Source organism: Cynoglossus semilaevis, chromosome 13, assembly GCF_000523025.1.
Source record: "Cynoglossus semilaevis isolate Cse_v1.0 chromosome 13, Cse_v1.0, whole genome shotgun sequence".
In the NCBI taxonomy this organism is placed as follows: domain Eukaryota; kingdom Metazoa; phylum Chordata; class Actinopteri; order Pleuronectiformes; family Cynoglossidae; genus Cynoglossus; species Cynoglossus semilaevis.
Genome location: NC_024319.1, coordinates 17,672,479 through 17,678,682, shown reverse-complemented (window position 1 = coordinate 17,678,682; position 6,204 = coordinate 17,672,479).

The following is a 6,204-nucleotide window of genomic DNA, read 5'->3' as shown; positions in this document are numbered from 1 at the left end:
CCCCCCAGGGGAGGTGCGCCTCCCATGTCGAAAACCGCTAGTCGAGACTACAACAGGTATTATACATGAATTAATTAAGACGATTTAGTCAGAGATCAATTCCTATTAAAATCGTGTACTTGTATTGTTTGTGACTGCGCTCTGGTACTGCTCGGCTTTACCGAAAAGTTAGCGATGAAGATGGAGGCTAATGACGGAAGGTTTCGAACAAACGATAAACTCAACTTTGGGGAAACAGCCACATGCCTGCCATCGCGGGTTTGATGTGAAAGTTTCGACAGCGACAGCTCTCTCCGCCGGGGGCAAGCGCAAATTTGCAAATGATCGGCAGCTAGCCCAGTTGAATTGGATAGTTGCGCGTATGTCGTTATGAAAGCCTTGCAATATTGCTTAAAGAAATAACAAGCTCCTGCAGCACATGCATTATGAAATGGAACAATTTGGTTACGTTCTGTGCGTTTCTCCTCAAGCTGTGCTGACGAAGAAGATCGTGTTCAATCACCCCCATATTTTAACAACTCAGGTGCAATGTTGACACTGGTGGATGTTTGGTTTACGGTTTCTAGCCAGCAGCCAGTTTTATCATCTGAGAATTTACGGGCAAACTAAGGCCCGGGGGCCAGATGCGGCCCGGTTAGCTTTTTAATCCGACCCGCTAAACTTTTCCAAATTATATAATGTATTTATATTATCATTATACTTCTGCCTTTTTCCCTGAAATACCCACGTTTCACCAATAGATGGCGTAGAAAATGATGAGCATTTTAGCCTTGTATTAACTCTGTATTTGTATATGTATTTTATCTTTTAGCCCCATCTATCTGCTCCTGACCTGTCTGAGGTAAAGGAGGGGTCTCCAACCTTTTTTATGTTTTACGAGTCGGTTGGCCAGTATTAGCCGGTTCTACGAATAGTAGTTGCGACACTGTTTACAAAGGCTAACATTTTTAGACATAAATTTGTTATTATTCAAGAACGGGAGAAATGACCAGACCTTATTTAAATCAAGTAAAATTAAAGTATTAATCAACTAGTACCAGGCTGTACTACACTGCCCCTACATACTTTACTTCATTTCGGAATATCTACTACCACCATCACTAGTGTTTGCAAGTTTGATTTTTTGCATTGATTTATTCATACATCCAATCATTCGTTTGTCGTCTGCCAGTTAATTCTTTCCAGGATTTCGGGGACAACTGGAACCAATTTCAGCAGTCATCAGACAAGCCATTCCAAAAACAATTGATGACAAATTACTGATTAAAACAAGCAATGTAGCAATTATGCTGTAATACATAGATTAAAATATGTCAGGTTAAATCTCAATTCCACTAGGATAAAAAAAACAACAAATCACAATATGCAGTCATTGTTTGGATACAGAGAACAAGATAAGGATCTCGATATTGACAGCATTTGATCTCTTGACCTTGTTGTCCAATAGCTAATGCATCTTTCTCACCACAAGGTGTCTTCTCAGCTTACAGGAAAGGCCTCCAGTGCAGCTCATCTGCAAAAACAGAAGATAGTATAATGTTTTCTAAAAGAGAAGAAGAGGTGCAACCTAAATGAGAAACTCTGTGAAATGTTTTTGAAGAGGCTCCGTAGGCTCGCTCCTGAAGGATAGTCCACAGATCCTGATCTGTGATACATGATACGACCGAGTGTGATACGACTGGTAGAGCAAATAGGTTTTGTGTGTTTTGCTATTTATTTGAGTTGGTTACAAAAAAAAAATAAAAGTGAGATATTTTTGGTTATGCTAATTTAACTAATCAACTAGTTTCTGTTTTTTTTAAGGAATTCTTGTTCATTTATACTGGTGAGAACTGAACCAAAAGACATTTTTTTCAGAAATGTCCCCTGCCATCATGATAAAAAAGAAAAAAAAAATACATAAAATAAATATTAATATTTTCCACTGATCTATGTGAAAGATGCATATTTACTATGACTCTACACATTTTTGACATTTTCATATGGAAAAATTGCCAAATTTGACCCTGTATTTCGCAATCAAATACAGGGCAGAAATCCCGTGCGATTCAATACAAACTGGGCCGCATGACTCGTTTGTTATTTTCACTGACAGTCGCTAGAGGGCACTCTAGGCTTGTGTACCAGTATCTGCTACTCCTGTACCACTGAAAATTTACTCGTTTGTTATTTTTACTGACAGCCACTAGAGGACACTCTAGGCTTATGTACCAGTATTTGCTACTCCTGTACCACTAAAAATTTACTCGTTTGTTATTTTCACACTGACAGCTGCTAGAGGGCGCTCTAGCTGGCTGGTGTGACATATACTCCGGAGCAACTTATATGTGCTTGTATGTGGATTTTTCGGCTGGTGCGACTTATAGTCCAGAAAATACGGTAAAGGGATGGGGGGAAAAACCCACTACAACAAAATAAAAAGTAGAATAAGGAACTTTGAGTTGTCCTTTCCGTCGTTCCTATTTTGTTCAGTCTGTGCTGCAAAGATGCTCATAAACCTTTAAACACTACTGTAAAGTGCTATTTACTATTAGTACTATTGTATATAACAATGCTTTTCATGTTAGGTGTACCTATGATACAACCGCGGGCTCTTCATAAACAGAAAGTTGTTTGTGGGAAAGTAAGGATTTAGAACCGGTTTTGCTGGATTTAACCAACTCCCATGGGAAAATGAGTGTGGGCTGGATTAACAGGTTCTCTCGAAACACATGGTAAAAAAAAAAAAAAAAAACCCGACACCATTCTCCAAGTGTAATGAATGCTCATGTATGCTGCTTGGCCATAGGCCACAAACGGCAGACAAACAGATTTAGCAAGCTATTAGCTAGCTGTTCCACCGTGAGTTCGGTTGAAACTGTGTTTGATGTGTCACAGGTTAGCACAAATGATTGAACTGCAAGCAGCAATTAATGTAATGTGGGTATGAAACCACTTAAAACATCTGTTGTGTAATCGTAGAGCGATGAAGAAATGAGTTTTATAAGCCAGTCATCTTGTGTTGCCTCAGCTCCCTTTAGGAAAACTGGAAACAGGTTTTTTGTACTATTTAATCATTGCTCTGAGACTAAGCAGAGTAGATCACTAAACACAAACTGTAGATTAGTCACGGCTGTCACAACATACCATAGGACTATGAAATAAAAAAAAGTTTTAGCAAGTTGATTCTGAATGACTCCAGTTTAGTTACAGTTTAGTTTGAGAGGAAATATTATAAACTTGCACTGTTATTTTTTTTAAACTACTAATTTCCGGACTATTGAGTGTAACTGAATATACAGTAAGCTGCACCCACTAAATTTAAAAAGAAAAAAATAATTGTACCTATATGGGCCTCACTTCTATATGAACCGCAGGTGTCCACGTTGTAACATGGGATATTTGCGCAGAAAAATTTTAATTAAATAAATGCTTTTTATTTTTATTGTTAGCCCTTTCCTGCTTCGGCGCCCCGACCGTAGTTTGAATGCACAGGGGAGACTTAAGTGATCTGCTCCAGAGCCGAAGCTAACGTTAGCTCCGGGGCTAACTCCCTTCACTTTGTGCTTGTCCGCAGCAGAGGTACATAGAAACAAGGAATTTTCTGGAAGTCTTTATTATCAGCCAGAACATAAACAGCGTTTTAACAGCTCCTGTATAACCAACTCACGCTTCCACACGAAGGGGGTTAAACTGCTCTCAACTTTAGCTACCGTTCTCTCTCTTGCGCGCCCTACACACATATATACGCACACAGCCATTCACAGACAGAATTACAGTCGTTAGCCCTTAAAATAAATTAGCCGCATCATTATTTAAAGCGTGTTGCGTTCAAAGCGTGTGAAGAAAGTAGTGGCTTATAGTCCGGAAATTACTGTATGTTTACACCCAAAAACATTTAAACATAGTTACACAAAGAGACTTATTTCTCCTTTTTTTTTTTGAGGAGAAAAAATGACTGTCTAGCTAAAACGTGTTGCTCTTAGTAGTGATCCAACAGTGTTTCCTTCTGCTCTCATCAGATGTTTCCAGGTCATAGAGGTCTTGTCATTTGGTGACAGACTACAGAAACATTTGGCCCAAACGTTGCAAGAGGAAATAGCAGAGGGGGGAGTTTTCTCTTACGTTTAAGTACAATTTAATGGAAAATAAAATGATGACGCTGTTATCAGTTCACACATTCTTGTGTCGTCTAATCATGCGCAATATAAACAGCGGTGGGTGTAAAGTCCTTATAACAGATAAAATGTGTTTCCGTATCGTGGGTTAGTTATGACGAAGTAAAAGAGAATTTTTAATGGATCTGAACTCGACATTGGACTAATGCTGCAATAATAATTCCAGTCCACGACAATAATAATAATAATAATAATGGGACAGTCTTTACTGTTACCATATCTGAATTTCATGAGCAGTTTGCCCATGATTCATGCCATGTCTGGACTTTGAACGGTGAGTCACAGGGTATTGTTCTGCATGCACAACAGTGACTCTCCCAGTGAAAAGGCTGACAGACTGCTTCAATAACGGCCCATCTATTGCTGTGGATCAATACAAGCTTGGGTAGAGCCGAGGAATCAGATAAACAATCAGTGGCTGGAGGGAAAGGGCACGCTAACTGATTGCAGACTGTTCCTGCTTCTGTCTTTTGCCTGCTCTTACAAGTATGTGAAGTGGACTAGGATTGAGGTTACTCACCCTTGCAGTCCCCGCCCCCTTCCCCCCTTATATCACACATTCTTACATATTCCCAAAGGTCCTAAATAGTGACTGGCATCTTCTAATTTTTTTTATTTTTTATTTTGGACTGAACATTGAACAAGCAGCAACAGCAGTCATCAAATAATAGTTTTGTGGACATGTCCACTGTCATGCCCCCCCACACCCCCTCCTTGTGGACAGAAATGTTTTCACGCCCTCCCCCACCCGCAACCATGCGAATTTAAACACCTTTGAGAACCATGATAACATGTATCATTTCTATCAGTACAAACCACTGTATGAGTTGCTGCCACCTAGTGACTGGAGGCTTGTTATCATTCAAGCATTACAGCAGTGGTCAATAGTACTTGTAGGCCAGTACTATTGAAGTACTGGCCTACATAAACTGTGTACCCTGCTGCGGATCAAAGTACCTTTAGCTCCTCCCTTTTGAGGTTTCATGTTGTTCTATTGGTCTCCTCCCAGACTGTTGCTCAACAGATCTGTGAAAAAAAAAATGTAATAAATCACACAGAGCTCAGTTTCACTCTCTCTCTTGAGTTTTGGTGACCCAGCCAATTTACAATTGCAATTTACGCAATATACTTGAGACTTCGTTATCTCACAGTCCGCAGGTCAATGTGAACCTCACATCCATTTTCAGGTGTTAACGTGAAGGATATTAAGAGATCTTAAAACCTGATGTGGTGCCTCCATAAACCTAAACACACTGCACATGTGTCAAAATCAAGGCCCGTGGGCCAAATGCGGCCCGCCAAAGTCATTTGGCGTGGACCGCAGGAGCTTCCTTATAATGAAGTATATGCTGATAAACCTGATAAATTAATCTGATAAATTTACAAAAAAAATGGTTTTAACACAAAACAAATGTACAAGTATTTACATCTACACAGTTTAACAGTTACAACGAGCTCTTCAAGGGGAACTGTATGTGCTGATGTGGCCTCCTGGTGGAAACACAGGATATAGGCACAAGTACTATGTGTATGTGCTGTATTTAAATAATATACTAATAATAATTCCCAAGTAAAAACTTGGCCTGTAATGCTTTTAACCAGATTAATCACGGGGTAGCTGTGGATTAATCACTATCAGATTAGATTAGGATAGATTGGACTTTATTGATCTCACACTGGGGAAATTGTTCTGTTGCAGCAACAAGGGGACAGATGTCAGTACCGTGATGTCACTAAAAAGTTGATTTGTTCACAGGTCTTGCAGCAAATGTGTCGTTTGGTGTTCGATTGGTCATACTTACTTTCACGTTGCAAGTAAAGCCTGGTTCATAAAAAAAAAAAAACAAAATAAAAAAAAGTCAAACGAAATAAAAGACGTTTATATCAAAGCTGCTTGTGTCACATTGCTGTTTATATATATATATATATGCACATATATATATATACATACATATATATGTATATATACAGTATATATATGTATATATACAGTATATATATATATAAATATATATATATATACTCAAGGCCCGTGGGCCAAATGCGT